Source organism: Balaenoptera borealis, assembly GCF_965194805.1.
Source record: "Balaenoptera borealis genome assembly, chromosome: 3".
NCBI lineage: Eukaryota > Metazoa > Chordata > Mammalia > Artiodactyla > Balaenopteridae > Balaenoptera > Balaenoptera borealis.
Genome location: NC_138866.1, coordinates 107,950,024 through 107,971,004, shown reverse-complemented (window position 1 = coordinate 107,971,004; position 20,981 = coordinate 107,950,024). Strand labels below are relative to the sequence as shown.

The window sequence follows — 20,981 nt, the reverse complement described above, 5'->3', positions numbered from 1 at the left end:
CACTAGATTGTGCTTTCAAACATACAAAAGTAACATTGACCTAGATGAGTTTCTTACAGGAAATGGTTGACTGCCATGACCTACTAATTGGAGTAATGCCTTCGCACTCACTCCTAGTATTACCTCAGCACATCAGTGTAGTCCTTGATTCTTAGATTAAAACTAACTTTCATCCTTGCAGCCCATTCTGCATAATCTATTCCAGTGTTCTCTTCCTGACCTTCCCTACTAATGAGCACAGAGTCTGCTCCAGTTAAATTTGAGAAAGAAACAAGTCAGATCTCAGATTTCTCTTCTGTCTTGGTTATGCTGTTTCCTTCATTTCTCATGACTTTCCTTTCAGAATCAAAATCCTATCCATCATTCAAAACTTAAACCCACTTGTATCTGAGTACAACCCATATTGAGCTCTTCCCTTGTGAGCTCTTAACAAAGGAGTCATGAGAAAACACAACAAAGGACAGGAAGAACTTACATCACTCTCAGTACTCACTCGTACTCATCCAGGAAACTGGTGTGGAATACCTAGGGTTTATAGTGTACCTAGGTGTAAACCCTAGGGATTATACCACATTCCACCAGTTGAAACCAATTCTTGTACTTAGGACAGCCACCACATACACACCTCTCTTTTCGCCTGGGCAGGAGTACAGAAATCATAGCCTGACATTTCCTCCTCTCAGTTCTAATTACTTGCATACACATGGCTAACATTTGCATAGTGATATAGGTGTTCTAATCTTCCCACAGCAGTACTCGGACTTCACTGGAAATTACAGAAGAGACACGGCCAGAGCTTACGGCCAAAGGTACCCACTTTGGCCATAAGCTCTCCCACCTGGCCACAGACTCCAGTGATAATAAGCTTACTTGCCTGTTAATGTGGAAGAAGAAAAAAAGTCCATTAATTCTTCTATTAGTAGGACTAAATGTAAAATCTGGGCTTTGTGTGGTAACGTACAGTTGGTCCTGTCTCAATGTATTACTGAGTACTACTTTAACACCCAAATAGTGGACAAAGAATAGCTTCTTTGGGTTTAATGCCTGACTGGTCATTGTTTGGTTTGTTTATAGTGATCTGTCTTCAGCTGATGTTAAGGGGAAAAAAAGTATTTTATCTCTTGGTAGACATCAATCCCAGTGTCATAAGGTATGTTATCGTCAGTTTTGAGTGGGTCATAATTGAATCACTAATAGTAAAATATGTAAAATATGTACATATATTGGAATGTGTGTGTTTTCACTCAACTGGAGAAGCAATTTTTTGTAGCATAGTTATAAAATTTGGAATCAATAAAACAATGCATGGTAAGGGAAAGTGCAAATTCTCCATAAGAATTTGCAACATTTGTTTTGTCAATCCATCCTAAAAATGCCCCCTAATTTGGTGAAAACATCCAGCTATTTTTTATATGCTGTAGTAATAATAAGAATCTTATTTTTCTAGTACATGGGTAGATAGAATGTGCTTGGGGTTTGGGGCAAGGCATTCTACCTTGTAAGAGGTATAAGAACTTTGCAACATACGGCAAAGGATTTAGCAGCATTAGTTCAAGAGAGCATTGTGCAAGAAAACTGAACAGTGTGCTCCCGTGAGTGTCCCAACTCTCTTATTCTCTGACACTTTCTTCCTCTGCTTTTACTCATTGTTTACCAAAGTGAGCCACAAAACACCTGAATAGCCAAAGCAAGAACAAAGCTGAAGGCATCACACTTCCTGCTTTCTGACTGTATTACAAATCTATAGTAATCAAAATAGCATGATAATGTTGGCATAAAAACAGACACATAGATCAGTGGAACAGAATAGAGAGCCCAGAAATAAACCCACACATGTATGGTCAATTAATTTATGACAAAGGAGGCAAGAATGTACGATGGGGAAAGGACAGTCTTGTCCATAAATGGTGTTGGGAAAACTGGACCACTATCTTACACTACACACAAAAAACTAACCAAAATGGACTAAAGACTTGAACCTAAGACCTGAAGCCATAAAACCAGAAGAAAACATGTGTAAAGCTCCCTGACATCAGTCTTGGCAGTGATTTTTTTGTATTTGATACCAAAAGCGAAGGCAACAAAAGTAAAATTAAGCGGAACTACATCAAACTAAAAAGCTTCTCTGCACAGTAAAGGAAACCATCAGTAAAATGAGCAGGCAGCCTACAGAATAGGAGAAAATACTTGCAAATAATACACCTGATAGATTTATATCCAAAATATAAAGAATGCAGACAATAGCTAAAAAACCGTTCTGAATAGACATTTTCCCAAAGAAGACATAAATACAGCCAACAGGTACATGAAAATATGCTCATCATTAACCAGGGAAATGCAAATCAAAACCACAGTAAGACATCACCTCACACCTGTTAGAATGGCTACTGTCAAAAAACAACAAGCATTGGTGAAGATGCGGAGAAAAGGGAACCCTCGTGCACTGTTGGGAGGAATGTAAATTAGTGCAACCAGTATGGAAAAGTATGGAGATTCCTCAGAAAATTAAAAATAAAACTTACCTTATGGGGCTTCCCTGGTGGCGCAGTCGTTGAGAGTCTGCCTGCCAATGCAGGGGACACGGGTTCGAGCCCTGGTCTGGGAAGGTCCCACATGCCGCGGAGCAGCTGGGCCCATGAGCCACAGTTACTGAGCCTGCGCGTCTGGAGCCTGTGGTCCGCAACGAGTGAGGCCGCGGTGGTGAGAGGCCCGCGCACCGCGATGAAGAGTGGCCCCCGCTTGCCACAACTAGAGAAAGCCCTCACACAGAAACAAGGACCCAACACAGCCATAAATAAATAAATAAAATAAATTTTTAAAAAAACAAACTTACCTTATGATCCAGCAATTCCACTTCTGGGTATTTATGTGAAGGGAATGAAATCACTATCTTGAAAAGAATGAAATCACTATCTTGAAAAGATATCTGCATCTATGTTCAAAGCAGCATTATTTACAACAGCCAAGACAGGAAAATACGTATCCGTTGATGGATGAATGCATAAAGAAAATGTGTCATCTGTGGCCCACAAGAACCAGATTATTCAGCCATTAAAAAAAGGAAATCCTGTCATTTGCAACAAAACAGATGGATCCTGAGGGCATTATGCCAAGTGAAATAAGTTAGAGAAAGATAGATACTGTATGACCTCATATGTGGAATCTACAATAAATTGCACTCATGGATACAGAGAACAGATTGGTTGTTGCCAGAGGCAGATGGTGATGGGGTGAGCAAAATGAGTGAAAGTGGTCATAAGATACAAACTTGTAGTTATAAATAAGTCCAGGGAGTGTAATGTACAGCACAGTGACTATAGTTAACAATACTGTGTTGTACACCACCAGTTTGAACTGTGTGAGTCCACTTACTTATACAGGGATTTTTGTTTTTTAATAGTAAATACTACAATGCTACACGATCCACAGTAGGTTGAATCCACAAATGTGGAACCACAGATACAAAAGAACCACATATACAGAAGGCCAACTCTAAGTTATACGTGGATTTTCGACTGCAGAGGATCAGCAACCCTAACCCCCTCATTGTTCAAGGGTCAACTGTGTATATTTAAAAGTTGCTGAGAGTAGATCTTAAAAGTTCTCATCATAAGAAAAAAGATTTCTAACTGTATGGTGATGGATATTAACATTATGGTAATCATTTTGCAGTATACACGTATATAAAATCACCATTTTGTACACCTAAAACTAATGTTATATGTCAATTTTAATCTCAATTTTTTTTTTTTAAGTTCCCATCTTCAGAGACTTCTAGTCATTCCAGAATAACAAGGACAGGACTTAACTTCCTTCCATAAACAACTAGAAAAGTAGACAAAATATATGAAAGTGTTTTTCAGACATTGGAAAACAGGCAGCACAAGGCTGTAATCTCTGAGAAAGGGGGCAAAGAAATAGTTGAGGTCTATAACCTTCCAGCTCACTGCATGGAGGCAATACCCAGACTATAGGAACTTCCCTGGTGGTTCAGTGGCTAAGACTGGGTCCCAGTACAGGGGGCCCAGGTTCAACTCCTGGTCAGGGAACTAGGTCCCACATGCCACAACTAAGAGTTTGCATGCCACAACTAAAGATCCCGCATGCCGCAACGAAGATCCTGCATGCCACAACTAAGACCTGATGCAGCCAAGTAAATAAATAAAAATTTTTTTTAAATACCCAGACTATAGACACAGGGAGAGGGGAACCCAAACAGAGCCTGACAACCTTGCTGAGTTGAGAAGACACTGAGATCAGAGTTTAGGAAAGCTGAGGTGATTGAAAGATGCAGCATTCTAGAAAGGAATCAAAACAGTGGTCCCCTAGAGTGTTTGCTGTGTACTTGGTTGCACATAAGTAGAATGACGCCTTACAAAACCAAGCAAAGAGTAGCTAGGGAGTTAGTTATAAACAGCAATTCCCAAAGCTCACATAGGGTGGGGAACCAGAGTAAACAGTTCTCAGTAGTCACCTAAGGCATCAAATAGAGTGAGACTCCAGAGGGTCATGCCTCAATAATAGGCTAAAATGGAGTAAAAGCTACTCTAGCTTAGAACCACCCTAGCAAAGGTGAAAAACAGGATTTGAGGGAATCAAACTGATTAATAAATAATTGTCAAAACAATTATTTATATGTATATATATGGCATTTTTCACAGAATTAGAACAAAAAATTTCACAATTTGTGTGGAAATACAAAAGATCCCGAATAGCCAAAGCAATCTTGAGAAAGAAAAATGGAGCTGAGGGAATCAGGCTCCCCAACTTCAAACCATACTACAAAACTACAGTAACCAAGGCAGTATGGTACTGGCACAAAAACAGAAATATAGATCAATGCTACAGGACAGAATGCCCAGAGATAAACCCACACACATATGGTCACCTAATCTATGACAAAGGAGGCAAGAACATACAATGGAGAAAAGACAGCCTCTTCAATAAGTGGTGCTGGGAAAACTGGATAGCTACATGTAAAAATGAAATTAGAACACTACCTAACAGCATACACAAAAATAAACTCCAGATGGATTAAAGACCTAAATGTAAGACCGGACACTCTAAAACTCTTAGAGGAAAACAGGAAAAATACTCTTTGACATAAACCACAGCAAACTCTTTTTTTGACCCACCTCCTAGAATAATGAAAATAAGAACACAAATAAACAAATGGGACCTAATGAAACTTAAAAGCTTTTGCACAGCAAAGGAAACCATAAACAAGACCAAAAAACAACCCTCAGAATGGGAGAAAATATTTGCAAATGAAGCAACTGACAAAGGATTAATCTCCAAAATTTACAAGCAGCTCATGCAGCTCAGTATCAAAAAACAAACAACCCAATCCAAAAATGGGCAGAAGACCTAAATAGACATTTCTCCAAAGAAGGCATACAGATGGCCGAGAGGCACATGAAAAGATGCTCAACATCACTAATTATTAGAGAAATGCAAATCAAAACTACAATGAGGTATCAACTCACGCGAGTCAGAATGGCCATCATCAAAAAATCTAGAAACAATAAATGCCGGAGAGGGTGTGGAGAAAAGGGAACCCTTTTGTACTGTTGGTGGGAATGTAAATTGATACAGCTGCTATGGAGAACCTAAATGTCCAACGACAGATGAATGGATAAAGATGTGGTACGTATATACAATGGACTATTACTCAGCCATAAAAAGGAATGAAATTGGGTCATTTGTAGAGATGTGGGTGGACCTAGAGTGTGTCATACAGAGTGAAGTGGGCCTGGGCCAGAAAGAAAAACAAATATCGTATATTAACGCATATATGTGGAACCGAGAAAAAAATGGTACAAATGAACCTATTTGCAGGGCAGGAATAGAGACAAAGATGTAGAGAATGGACATGTGGACACGGGGGGAAGAGCAGGGTGGGATGAATTGGGAGATTAAGATGGACATATATACACTACCATGAGTAAAATAGCTAGCTAGTGGGAACGAGCTATAAAGCACAGGAAGCTCAGTTCGGTGCTCTGTGACGACCTAGATGGATGGGATGGGGGGGTGGGGTAGGAGGGAGGTCCAAGAGGGAGGGAATATAGGTATACATATAACTGATTCACTGCATTGTACAGCAGAAACTAACACAACATTGTAAAGCAATTATACTCCAATTTAAAAAAAAATACAGCACAGAGACAAAAAGACTGGAGAAAATGAAGAGCCTCAGTGACGTGCGGGATCATATCAAGTGGAGATTTCTACATATTGTGTGCCAACCCCCCTCCCCCCCCAAGAAGGAAAGGAACAATTTTTAGGAAATAGTCAAATGTTTCCAAATTTGATGAAAACGATAAATCAACAGAGCAAAGAAGCCTTAATAAACTCTAAACAGGATAACCACATACCTCATAATATCATTGCTAAAAACCAGTGACAAAGAGGAAATTTTTTTAAGTAATCAGAGGTAAAAGTCACTTTGTAACCAGAGACAAAGATAACAAACCCATGGGTTTCTAGTTAAAAACTATGTACTTAGAAAACAATACAACAAAATCTTAGAAGTGCTTAAAAAGGGCCACCTCACATCCATTAAAATGGCCACTATCAAAAACAGAAACACAAAATATGTGTTGGTGAGGATGTAGAGAACTTGGAAGTTTTGTACACTGTTGGTGTGAATGTAAAATGTTGCAGGTGCTATGGAAAACAGTACGGCAGTTCCTAAACAAGTTAAAAATAGAATTTTGATATAATCCAGCAACTCTACTTCTGCATTTATACCCAAAAGAATTGAAAGCAGAGACTCAGAAATATTTGTACACCCATATTCATAGCAGCATTATTCACGATAGCCAAAAGGTGGAAGCAACCCAAGTGTCTATTAACAACTGAATGGATAAACAAAGTTGTATATACATATACAATGAAATATCATTCAGCCTTAAAAAGAAATCCTGATACATGCTAAAATGGATGGACCTTGAGGACATTGTACTAAATGAAATAAGCCAGTCAAAAAAAGATAAATATTATATAATTCCACTTAGATAGGGAGCAGTCAAATTTTTAGAGAAAGAAAGAATGGTGGTTGTCAGGCTGTGAGGGCTGGAGGATTGAGTTGTTTAATGGGTGTAAAGTTTTGGTTTTGCAAAATGAAAAAGTTCTGGAGATTGGTTGCTCAACAACATGAATGAACTGTACACATAAAAATGATTAAGATGGTAAATTTTATGTCTATTTTACAACTGTTATTAAACTTATAAAAAATGCTGAGGGAAAAATTTGTCTCCTCCCTGCCTATCACAGATCTGTTTGCTCTACTCAAGCCTCACCGCTTCTAAGATTTCCTCACCATTCTGCTTCACACGTTTCTTAACCTCCCCTGAACTCCCAGACCACCGTACACAGTGTTATGTAATCTACCTGTCTTGAAACTTAACCTCTAGGAGCCTTGAAAAAGACTAAGTCTTCAGCTTGTTTGGGGGCCCCTCTAGTGCCTACTTTATTTTTTTTTAATAAATTTATTTATTATTTTTGGCTGCGTTGAGTCTTTCGTTGCTGCGTGCAGGTTTTCTCTAGTTGCGGCGAGTGGGGGCTACTCTTCGTTGCGGCTCTAGTTGCGTGGGCTTCAGTAGTTGTGGCTCATGGGCTCTAGAGCCCAGGCTCAGTAGTTGTGATGCACGGGCTTAGCTGCTCTGCAGCACGTGGGATCTTCCCAGACCAGGGCTCAAACCCGTGTCCCCTGCATTGGCAAGCGGATTCGCAACCACTGCGCCACCAGGGAAGCCTGTGCCTACTTTAGAGGAAATGTATCAGTCATTGTCCACTCGGAAAAAGAAACCACATTAAGGGCTTCCCTGGTGGCGCAGTGGTTGGGAATCCACCTGCCAATGCAGGGGACACGGGTTCGAGCCCTGGTCTGGGAAGATCCCACATGCCGCCAAGCAACTGGGCCCGTGCACCACAGCTACTGAGCCTGCGCTCTGGAGCCCATGAGTCATAACTAGTGAGCCCGCGCGCCAAGAGCCCACGCTCCTCAACAAGAGAAGCCACCATGATGAGAAGCCCACGCACCGCAATGGGGGGTGGCCCCCGCTTGCTGCAACTAGAGAAAAGCCCACGCAGCAATGAAGACCCAACACAGCCAAAAATAAAATAAATAAAAATAAATAAATTTAAAAAAAAGAAGAAACCACATTAAGTATTTCAAACAGAAGGAATTTAATACAAGGAGTTTGTTACAAAGGTGTTCAAACAGCTTGAGCAACAGATGAAAGGTAAGTGTGTCTAAAGAATAGGAACTGAGGAAGCAGCTAACATCCCTAGTGCTGGAGGAAGCAAAAAGGAAAACAGTATGACCCGGAGCCCACAGTCACTATGCCACTGAGGCTGCTACTCTTGAACCATGTGCCTGATCAGAAACTAATTGTCCTACACTAACCAGCCACAGCTGCCACTGCATCTACTGTCACTTCTGCTATCACTGCCATTGTTTGTGACACTACCAGAATGTCTAAGAAAGATAGTTTCTCCCTTCTCACCTTCCGGTATCCCAGTAGTGCCTCTCAAAGGCAGAACTAAACAGAAATCCAGCTGCAGGGAGTCTGGGAAATGTAGCTTGTGGATCTCCTGCCACAGCAGTGCAAAGGGAAGTACAGAAGAGTTGATATGGAGCTGAAAGAAAAGACAGTATCCAGCACCCTCCTTTGACTATTCAGCATATATTCCCATCCGTTTGCCTGTTTTGAGATTTACATACAACAACAAACTATCTCTTCTACAAAATACGCTTAATCTGTCCCCCACAAGAAAGACACAAATTCCTACCACTATGAACATCTGCTAGAGATGTTAATTCCTTTCCTAGTTAATTCAACACACATACCCACTCCCCAGATATTTTGTACTGTTAAGACTAAATTATAAAAATTAGTCACCACCGAAACTTTTATATGTAACAACAGAAGAGAGAGGGAAATGATTAACATGTAATGTTTATATACACACACACACACACACACACACACACACACACACGGAACAGATAGACAGCATAGTCCTCATTTTTATAAATTAAATAGCCATCAGACTGATCTTTTTTTTTCATAGCCCATATCATTTTCCAGTTGCCTTCAGTCAGCACCTTAGCTGACTGGGGTTCTTTACCTGGTGGGGAGACCCTAAACTTCATTCCTGAAGTATTTAAGTTCTTAGTGAATTGCTATAGCCTTCCTTAACTTTTACAACTGAATATGGGGGCACTAAGGAGGCACTGCAGAGAGTCACATTGTTTAGCAGCAGCCATATGTCCCTTGATAATTGGGATCAAGCACCCCAGTCAATATAATAACCCCTTTCTTTTCCCATTGGTCCAGTGGCACAAGAACCCTAAATGCTCAAATGGGCGTCTCAATTTCCAGTTCAGTGGGAGCATTGTTGGTTTCCTAGTGGATGTATTCTTCCTTTGGGACCCAACCAGCAGAGCCCAAAATTGCAGGTACAGGAAGCAAAAATTCTTTGAGTGGGTTATTAGATGTTAACATTGCCAAGTGTCATTCTCACTTACCCCCTTGATTCCTGGACCTTTTGATTCAATGACAACCCATTAGCAAAGAGCATCCCTAATGCCCAAATTGTGGTTTATAAATACCATTCACACTTATAAAAAACAAAACTTCTATGAGAATGGCTGATTAAAGGTAAGGGATAGGAAATATAATAAGCTTCGAAAGTCTTCTTGTAACAGGAAATAAGGAAGTTAACCAAAATTACAGGAGTCATGTCACAAGGAAACAGCCATCTTTAAAGGGTTCTCACTAGTTTTCATATGCTGAATAATGGTCCCCAAAGATATCAGGTCCTAATCCCTAGAATGTATAAATGTTTCCTTATATGGTAAAAATTTTGCAAATGTTACTAAGGATCTTGAGATGGGGAAAGTATAGGATAATCAGGATGGGTCCTAAGTGTAATCACATGTATTTTTATGAGAGATGCAGAAGGAGATTTGACATACAGGAGAAAAGAAAGCAATATGACCATGGAGGTAGAGATTAGAGTGATGTGGCTACAAGCCAAGGAATGCTGGCAACCACCAGAAGCTAGAAGAGACAAGGAACAGATTCTCCCCTAAAGCCTCCAAAGGGAGCGTGGCCACGCCAACACCTTGACTTGGCCCAGTGAAACTGATTTTGAACTCCTGGCATCCAGAACTGTGGAACAATAAGTTTCTATTGTTTTAAGCCACTATGTTTGTGATAATTTGGTACTGTAGCCATAGGAAAATACACTAGCCAAAGATGGAGCATTTAGAGCACCATCAAATAATTGCAGTGAATCACAGCATATAAGGTATGTTGTTCTTTTTTTTTTTTTTTTTAACAATTCTTGAGTTCTAAATGAATACACATAAATTTGTTTGTCATTAGGTAACCAATTCATTGTTCTGAAAACTGGTAACGGGAAATAATTGTTCTTCAGAGTAGCAATACTGTTGATAAGGAAAAGTTTTGCTTTATAGAAAATTTTAAATAAAAAAGGACTTGTAGAATTAGGGTACCACCATTTTGCAATTTGTTATGAAATAAAAGAACTAAACAATGATCATCAATGGCTACTAAAACGATTAGGTGAAAAGCTTATGGGAAATGTATAATCGGGCTGACAACTTCCAAACCCCACAGTTCAATCCCAACATTAAAAAAAGAAGAAAAAACAGACCAAACAGACATATATACCTCCTGATGTGATGGAATAGGAAACACAAAATACCAAAATGAAATTTTCTTGACAAAAATTCAAACCTGAATCCCTTCAAGCTTCTAAATCTAAATACCAGTTTACAAGAAATATTGGGGACAGGAATATATTAAATAATATTGCTGAGATCCTATCAGCAGAATCCAAAATATGGGGAACTGTTGAGGAAAAAGACCGAGTTTGTTCAACAGATAAACTGCCAATACAATAAAGGTAGAGGGAGGAATCTATAATTAAAAGAGATTTAAGAGATATATCAACCCAACGTGTCTTAAATTCAAATAACCCACTGTAAAACATAATTATGATACAGTGGGGGAAATTTTAAAACATTTGGTATCTCATTAAATTAAGGAATTACTACTTTAGGTATGATATAGTGGGTTGAGTTTTTTAAATGTTTATTACTTATCTCAATTGTGATATACATACTAAAGAATAAATGAATGGAAAAATGTATTTGGGCTTTACTTCAAAATAGCCCAGTTGGGGTTGGAAAGTTAGTCCAAGGGTAGATAAAACAAGGTTGGTCTGGAGTTGATAATTTTTGAAGCTGAATGATGGGTACTTGGGAGTTTCATTATGCTATTCTATTTATGTATATGCTTGAAGATTTCCGTATTAAAGACTTCTTTTTAAAGTATCTTCTGGGCTTCCCTGGTGGCGCAGTGGTTGAGAATCTGCCTGCCAATGCAGGGGACATGGGTTCGAGCCCTGGTTTGGGAAGATCTCACATGCCGCAGAGCAACTGGGCCCGTGAGCCACAACTACTGAGCCTGCGTGTCTGGAGCCTGTGCTCCGCAACAAGTGAGGCCACGACAGTGAAAGGCCCGCTCACCGCGATGAAGAGTGGCCCCCGCTTGCCGCAACTAGAGAAAGCCCTTGCACAGAAACGAAGACCCAACACAGCCAAAATTAAATTAATTAATTAATTAAAAAAAAAAAAGTATCTTCTACAGATCCTCATTGCTTACAGATAAAGTCCAAACTACTTGACAGAAGCACAACACTAGGTTTTCTGTAATCTGGCCACCTTCCAGGCTCATCTTCACCTGCCCTCATTCCCAGCTACCTCCTCTTTACCTATAAGGAGCTACATTTATTTCCCTGAACATACCCTGTATTTTCATGCATTTGGTAATCCCATTTGCTTACCTGGACAACCCTTCATTACTTTCATCATTTGGTGAACTCCAAGACCTAGTTCAAGTGTCACTGTTTCTAAAAATCTTTAATAGACTCCTTGAAATAGGACTAGTCCCTCACTTCAATAGACTCCTTGAAGTAGGATTAATCCCTCACTTCAAAGCAATCCCAACAACATCATGGACATGACACTCCAGTACACCCCTTATATCATCCCATCATCATCCCCTCCCCTCCCCACGTTACTCAGATAAAATTCTATGGTCCATCATTATGATCACTCCCTTTAACATAACCTCAACTCCTTTGCCTCTCTCTCATACTTGCTAGGATAAATCACAAACCTGAGTAAAGGCTACTCTATGCCTGTACTCTTGCAGCTGAATGTGAATGAGTGGCTGATTTCAAACTCACTTTCCCTAATGTCAGTGGGTTCTTAATACTGCCAGGCATCATTTTTTCCCCCTTAATCTCTCTTCTTTTCTAGTTTCCAATCTGAAACAATCATTTAACACATTTTCCTCTTTCTAAACCTCCAATATCTCTTCCCCCATACACATCTCATAAAATCATCTTTATTTCACTGAACAAAATAAAGGTAATCAAAAGAGAATTTCCAGGATAACCAAATGGCAATAAGCATATGAAAAGCTACTGGGTTGGCCAAAATTTTCGTTCGGGTTTTTCTGTGCCATCTTACGGGAAAAACCCGAAAGAACTTTTTGGCCAAACCGATACTTAATATCATCAGTCATTAGGGAAATGCAAATTAAAACCACCATCTGATACCACCAACACCCACCAGAATGATTAAATTGACAAAGACAGATTAATAATATTAGCAAGGAAGTGAAGCAAATGCAACTCTCACACCTTGCTGATGAGAGTTAAATTGGTAGATCATGTTGTAAAAACTGTATGACAGTATTTACTAAAGGTAAACATATGTATACCTTATGGCCCAGCAATTTCACTCCTACATACCTACTCAATTGAAATGTATGCATATGTTCCCTATAAAACATTTCAAGAGGTTCATAGAGCACAATTCGTAATATATAGATAAAAGCTGAAAACAACCCAAATGTTCATCAGCAATAGAATAAAGTATGGTATATTCATATAGGGAATATTACACAGCAGTAATAATCATTGAACTATGGCTACACACAACAACATAGGTGAATCTCAATGTTGAGTTTAAGGAGGCATAAACAAAAGAGAACATAGTATTTATAAAAAATTCAAAAACAGGCCAAAGAACCTATGGTGTTGTTACTGAACGCAACTTGGGTCCACTCACCTGACACGCAGCAAAGCCAATCTAACACCAGGCTGTGATAAAGGAAAGTACTGCATTTATTTGCAGGGCGCCAAGCAAGGAGAAGTAGCAGCTAATGCTCAAAAGACCCAAACTTCCCAATGGCTTTTGGTTTTTAAAGGCAACTTTAGGGGTGAGGGTTGCAGGATGCGTGATCAGCTTGTGGACATTCTTCTGATTGGTTGGTGGTGAAGTTTCAGGAATATTAATCATTAATCTTCTGGTTCCTACCAGTCTGGGGTCTATGATCTTGTGATCCACATGTAGTCAACACCCTCCACCAGATGGGAGTCTTAGTTTCTGCAGAACAACTCAAAGATACACATCAGACTGTTATCTATATCCCTTCAGGAGGAACTAGGAGTCCTCTGACTCTATTGTTCAAGCCCTTTGTTTCCGAATTTTCTACTTCTCTAATCATTCATTTGAGTCTGCTCTTTGAAACTTCAGTAAGGCCTAGGAATGGAAAGCTTTTTTCTACAAACCAGAACTGGAGACACAGAAGGACTTGCACCCAGGAGGGCCCTGCAGGGTCCTGCTCAGTTTCAGTGTCAGGACAGTGGTTATCCTTGCTGCAGCTTGGGTAGTAACTGGAAAGGGACACAGGAGCCCTCTGGGTTGCTGGTAATCTTCTGTTTCTTGATCTGGGTTCTAGTTACACAGGTTTGTTCACTTTGTAAAAATTACAAGCTATATATTTGGGATTTTTGTACTTTTCTATATGTATATTATACCTAAAATAAATTATTAAAGAGTAGAAAAATAGAACTCCACAAATTTCACAAACCACCACATTGACCCATCTATGTACATCTGAGACCAACTACCCTGCCTGCACTCCTGTTACTGTGGGTGAACTGTTGTTCATGCTTCCATCAGAGACAGGCCCTTTCTCCTGTGCACTACATAACTACCCTCTTCTTCACAAGGATGTCACCCTGGCAGGTATCCCGTCTCATTCCTACACCTTCTCTTCTTGACTAGATCTTTCCCATCAACTTACAAACATGCTATCACTTTCCTAATTTTTAGGACAAACTGCTCTTAACCTTCCATTACTTTTATTCCCCTTCTCTTGCCTTAAAGCAAGACTCAAACAATTCATCTATACTTGCTGAATCCAGATTTGTTCTAACATTCTCCTTGAACCACCTCCAATATCATGTTCTCACCTCTACACTCCACAAAAACTGATCTTATCAAGGTCACCTCCACATTGTTAAATCCAACAGTCACTTCTTCATTCTCAACTGATTAACCAGTTTTGGGCATAGTCATCAACTTCCTCTTTCCTGAATCACTTTCTCCTTTACGCTTCCAGAATGTTATTCCAGTTTTCCTTCTATTTACTACACTAGCTGCTCCTTTCCAACTCTCTTGTTGGTTCCTCTTTGCCTCTGTGACCTCTGCATTTTTTTTCACATCTTTATTGGAGCATAAGTGCTTTACAATGTGTTAGTTTCTGCTGTACAACAAAGTGAATCGGCTGTATGTATACATATATCCCCATATCCCCTCCCTCTTGAGTCTCCATCCCACCCTCCCTATCCCACCCCTCTAGGTCCTCACAAAGCATCAAGTTGATCTCCTTGTGCTATGCAGCAGCTTCCCACTAGCTATCTATTTTACATTTGGTAGTGTATATATGTCAGTGCTACTCTCTTACTTCATCCCAGCTTCCCCTTCCCTGCCGTGCCCTCAAACCCATTCTATACGTCTGAGTCTTTATTCCTGCCCTGCCACTAGGTTCATCAGTACCGCTTTTTTAAATTCCACATACATGCATTAGCATACAATATTTGTTTTTCTCTTTCTGACTTACTTCATTCAGTATGACAGATTCTAGGTCCATCCATCTCACTACAAATAACTCAATTTCATTCCTTTTTATGGCTGAGTAATATTCTATTGTATATATGTGCCACATCTTCTTTATCCATTCATCTATTAATGGACATTTAAGTTGCTTCCATGTCCTGACTATTGTAAATAGTGCTGCAATGAACATTGTGGTACATATATCTTTTTATTTTTAATTAATTAATTAATTTTTGGCTGCATTGGGTCTTCGTTGCTGTGCATGGGCTTTCTCTAGTTGCGGCGAGCAGGGGCTACTCTTCATTGTGGTGGGTGGGCTTCTCATTGCGGTGGCTTCTCTTGTTGCAGAGCATGGGCTCTAGGTGTGCAGGCTTCAGTAGTTGTGGCACACAGGCTCAGTAGTTGTGGCATATGGGCTTAGTTGCTCCGCAGCATGTGGGATCTTCCCGGACCAGGGATCAAACCCATGTCCCCTGCATTGGCAGGTGGATTCTTAACCACTGCGCCACCAGGGAAGTCACACATGTATCTTTTTGAATTATGGTTTTCTCAGGGTATATGCCCAGTAATGGGATTGCTAGGTCACATGGTAGTTCTGTTTTTAGTTTTTTAAGGAACCTCCATACTGTTCTCCATAGTGGATGTATCAATTTACATTCCCACCAACAGTGCAGGAGGGTTCTCTTTTCTCCACACACTCTCCAGCATTTATTGTTTCTAGATTTTTTGATGATGGCCATTCTGCTTGGTGTGAGGTGATACCTCATTGTGGTTTTGATTTGCATTTCTCGGATGATTAGCGATGTTGAGCATCTTTTCAAGTATTTGTTGGCCAACTGGATGTCTTCTTTGGAGAAACGTCTATTTAGGTCGTCTGCCCATTTTTGGATTGGGTTTTTTGTGTGTGTGATATCAAGCTGCATAAGCTGCTTGTATATTTTGGAGATTAATCCTTTGTCCGTTGTTTCACTTGAAAACATTTTCTCCCATTCTGAGGATTGTCTTTTTGTCTTGTTTATAGTTTCCTTTGCTGTGCAAAAGCTTTTAAGTTTAATTAGGTCCCATTTGTTTATTTTTATTTTTATTTCCCTTCCTCTAGGAGGTGGGTCAGAAAGGATCTTGCTGTGATTTATGTCATAGAGTGGTCTGCCTATGTTTTCCTCTAAGAGTTTGATAGTGTCTGGCCTCACATTTAGGCCTTTAATCCATTTTGAGTTTATTTTTGTGTGTGGTGTTAGGGTGTGTTCTAATTTCATTCTTTTACATGTATCTAACCATTTTTTCCAGCACGACTTGTTGAAGAGGCTGTCTTCTCCACTGTATATTTTTGCCTCCTTTATCAAAGATAAGGTGACCATATGTACATGGGTTTATCTCTGGGCTTTCTATCCTGTTGCATTGATCTATATTTCTGTTTTTTGTGCCAGTACCATACTGTCTTGATTACTGTAGCTTTGTAGTATAGTCTGAAGTTAGGGAGCCTGATTCCTCCAGCTCCATTTTTCTTTAAGATTGCTTTGGCTATTCGGGGTCTTTTCTGTTTCCATGCAAACTGTAAAATTTCTTGTTCTAGTTCTGTGAAAAATGCCAGTTGGTAATTTGATAGGGATTGCATTGAATCTGTAGATTTCTTGGTGAGTATGGCCAATGGTTTATCAATTTTGTTTATCTTCTCAAAGAACCAGCTTTTAGTTTTATTGATCTTTGCTACTGTTTTCTTCGTTGCTATTTCATTTATCTCTGCTCTGATCCTTATGCTTTCTTTCCTTCTATTAACTTTGGGTTTTCTTTGTTCTTCTTTTTCTAGTTGCTTTAAGTGTAAGGTTAGATTGTTTATTTGAGATTTTTCTCAAATAAAAGGTGAGAAAATTGAGGTGAGTTTGAATTGCTATGAACTTCCCTCTTAGAACTGCTTTTGCTGTGTCCCATAGGTTTTGGATCAGTGTGATCATAGCGTTTTTGTTGTCATTTGTTTCTAGGTTTTTTTATTTCTTCTTTGATTTTTTCAGTGATCTCTTGGTTATTTAGCAGTGCACTGTTTAGCCTCCATATATCTGTGGTTTTTTACTGGTTTTTTTCCTGTAATTGATTTCTAATCTCATAGCATTTGTGGTTGGAAAAGATTCTTGACACGATTTCAGTTTTCTTTAATTTTCCAAGGCTTGATTTGTGACCCAAGATGTGATCTATTCTGGAGAACGTTCCATGTGCACTTGAGAAGAAAGTGTATTCTTCCTCTTTCCAGCAGAATATCTTAAAAATATCAATGAAGTCTATCTGCTCTATTGTGTCATTTAAAGCTTGTGTTTCCTTATTTATTTTCTGTCTAGATGATCTGTCTATTGGTGTAAGTGGGGTGTTAAAGTCCCCCACTACTATTGTGTTACTGTTGATTTCTCCTTTTATGGCTGTTAGCATTTGCCTTATGTATTGAGGTGCTCCTATGTTGGGTGCATAAATATTTATAATTGTTGTTTTCTTCTTGGATTGATCCCTTAATCATTATGCGGTGTCCTTCCTTATCTCTTGTAATAGTCATTATTTTAAAGTCTATTTCATCTGATACGAGTATTGCTACTCCAGCTTTCTTTTGATTTCCATTTGATGGAATATCTTCTTCCATCCCTTCACTTTCAGTCTGTATGTGTCGCTAGGTCTGAAGTGGGTTTCTTATAGACAGCATATATAAGGGTCTTATTTTCATATCCATTCAGCCAGTCTGTGTCTTTTGGTTGGAGCATTTAATCCATTTACATTCAAGGTGATTATCAATATGTATGTTCCTATTACCATTTTCTTAATTGATTTGGGTTTGTTTTTGTGGGACTTTTTCTTCTTGTTTTTCCCGCTTAGAGAAGTTCCTTTAGCATTTGTTGTAAAGCTGGTTTGGTGGTGCTAAATTCTTGTAGCCTTTGCTTGTCTGTAAAGCTTTTGATTTCTCCGTCGAGTCTGAATGAGATCCTTGCTGGGTAGGTTTTTCCCTTTCATCATTTTAAATATGTCCTGCCACTCACTTCTAGCTTGCAGAGTTTCTTGTGAAAGATCAGCTGTTAACCTTATGGGGATTCCCTTGTATGTTATTTGTTGCTTTTCCCTTGCTGCTTTTAATATATTTTCTCTGTATTTAATTTTTGATAGTTTGATTAATATGTGTCTCAGTGTGTTTCTCTTTGGGTTTATCCTGTATGGGACTCTCTGCACTTCCTGGACTTGATTATTTCCTTTCCCATGTTACAGAAGTTTTCTACTATAATCTCTTCAAATATTTTCTCAGACCCTTTCTCTTTCTGTTCTTCTTCTGGGACCCCTGTAATTCGAATGTTGGTGCATTTAATGTTGTCCCAGACGTCTCTGAGACTGTCCTCAATTCTTTTCATTCTTTTTTATTTATTCTGCTCCCCAGCAGTTATTTCCACCATTTTATCTTCCAGCTCACTTATCCGTTCTTTTGCCTCAGTTATTCTACTATTGATTCCTTCTAGAGTATTTTTAATTTCAGTTACTGTGTTGTTCATCACTGTTTGCTCTTTCATTCTAGATCCTTGTTAAACGTTTCTTGTATTTTCTCCATTCTGTTTCCGAGATTTTGGATCATCTTTACTATCATTACTCTGAATTCTTTTTCAGGTAGGTTGCCTATTTCATCTTCATTTATTTGGTCTTGTAGGTTTTTACCTTGCTCCTTCGTCTGTGACTTTTTTTTTTGTCATTTCTTTTTTTTTTTTTTTTTTTTGATGGCTGGGGCTGTATTCCTGTCTTACTGGTTGTTTGGCCTGAGGCATCCAGCACTGGAGTTTGCAGGCAGTTGGGTAAAGCCGGGTCTTGGTGCCAAGATGAAGACCTCTGGGAGGCCTCACTCCAATTTATATTCCCTGGGGTCTGAGGTCTCTGTTAGTCCATCAGTTTGGACTTGGCACCCCCAAAACAGGAGCTCGGGCCCAACCTCTGGCCTGGGAACGAAGATCCTGCAAGCCGCATGGCACAGCAAAAAAACAAACAAACAAACAAACAAAAAAGGTAAATAAGGAGCAGTACAATAACAAAGAATAAAAAATAAAATAAAATTAGAAAGATAAGAAATATATTACGAAAAATATATATATAATTGAAATAATGGCAACAAGGTAAAACAAAACCACAACAAAAAAATGAAGGGCTTCCCTGGTGGTGCAGTGGTTGAGAATCTGCCTGCCAATGCAGGGGACACGGGTTCGAGCCCTGGTCTGGGAAGATCCCACACGCCGCGGAGCAACTGGGCCTGTGAGCCACAATTACTGAGGCTGCGTGTCTGGAGCCTGTGCTCCGCAACAAGAGAGGCCACGATAGTGAGAGGCCCGCGCACCGCGATGAAGAGTGGCCCCCGCTTGCCACAACTAGAGAAAGCCCTCGCACAGAAATGAAGACCCAACACAGTCATAAATAAAATAAATAAATAAAATTTAAAAGAAAAAAAAAAAAAGAGAATCTTTAAAAAAAAAAAATGAAAAAGAGGGAAACAAGCTAAAAGGAGCAGAATAACAAAGAATAAAGAATAAAATAAAATTAGAAAAATAAAAGATTTATTAGAAAATATATATATATAAATGAATCAACAAGGTAAAACAGAACCCCAACCTAAAAGAAGAAAGAAAAAAAGGCCTTGGCTATGGGGGTGGAGTTTAGGCAGGGGGTGGAACTTAGGCAGGGGTGGGGTTTAGGGTGGGGTGGGACCTAGGCAGGTGGCAGGGTGACGTTTGAACATGTGGTGGGGCCTAGGCTCAGGGCCCATGCAGCTGGAAAAGGCCTTGGGGGCGGTGCCTAGGTGGGGCGACATTCAAGCATGGGGCGGGGCCTCTGCTTAGGTCCTGGGCAGAAGGAGAGAGGCAGCATGTGGAAAGGAGGGCCTCTGGCGTGTGGACTTCCAGGGTTCGGAGGTAGGGCCCTGAGTGAGGGTGTGTGGGTGGAGTTTAGGCCCAGCACGTTGGAGGGAGGGGGTCTCTGAGCATAGAGGTGGGGCCCTGGGTGGGGGTGTAGAGGCGGGGCTTGGGGTCTGCGTGGCAGGAGGGAGGCTCCGAGGGCAGAGGATTAGGCCCAGGAGCCCAATAGGCTCCCTGGTGCCTAAGTGGACAGGGAAAGAGCTGGCCGTGTTCCCTTTTGTTTCTCCGCCCCCCCCCCCCACCCCAGCCAAGGGTCTCCCCCAAGGGTCTCCCCCAGGGTCTCCCCCATTGCGCGCTAGACCCCTAACTGTGGCTGGGTGCCGCTGGGTGTAGGAACTCCTCCCCTCCCCCAGCCACCCCTCAGGGGTGCTGGTCCCGGAGGTCTGGCCTTTAACTTTTGCTCCCCCTTCCCTCCCTCCCACTCCCTCAGGACCCGCGGCTGGAGGGGGCCTCGGTGGGCAGAGGATCAGGCCCCAGATCTCAGCAGGCTCCCGGGGGCCCAAGTGGGCAGGGGAAACCTGTCCACACTCCCTTTTGATCCTCTGCCCTCCCAATGGTCCCCCAATTTCCCCCTTCGGGCATGGGATCCCTTCCCCTCCCCCAGCCGCCCCTCAGAGGCGCCAGTCCCATCCCGCCTCCACTTCTCCTCCCCCCCTCAGTCCCCCCCACGCCCCATGTCCTACCTGGTCACTGTGGATTCCTCCTGCCCCCTTAGGTGTCTGTGGTCCCCCACTGGTGCCTGGCAGGTGCCCTAGTTGTGCGGAGACGCGAATTCTGCATCCTCCTAGTCCGCCATCTTGACTCCACCGTCCTCTGCATTTTGGAGAGCCCTCAGAACTCATTTGGGAGGCTCTTTTCTATTTCTGCCACTCGTTTGGGACTCGCATCCAGTTTTATGGGTTTAAATATAAGCTGATGAATACCATACAAGTGTCTCCAGTCTAGACCTCTCTCCTGAACCCAGATTCCTGTCACATTCATCTCCTCAACATCTCTACTCAGATGTCTAATAGGCATCTCCAATTTAACATGTTCAAAATCAACCCCCT

The 20,981-nt window shown here is 40.7% G+C and overlaps 1 long non-coding RNA gene across 1 annotated transcript; it reads right to left on the bottom strand.

Moving 5' to 3' along the window:
- Positions 1–312: 312 nt before the first annotated feature.
- On the bottom strand, positions 313–20,053 carry LOC309626855. Its single transcript, XR_014243446.1, has 2 exons — positions 12,034–20,053; positions 313–11,996 (listed from the first exon to the last, which is right to left on the bottom strand). It is a non-coding gene; the product is annotated as an uncharacterized lncRNA (long non-coding RNA).
- Positions 20,054–20,981: the final 928 nt, after the last annotated feature.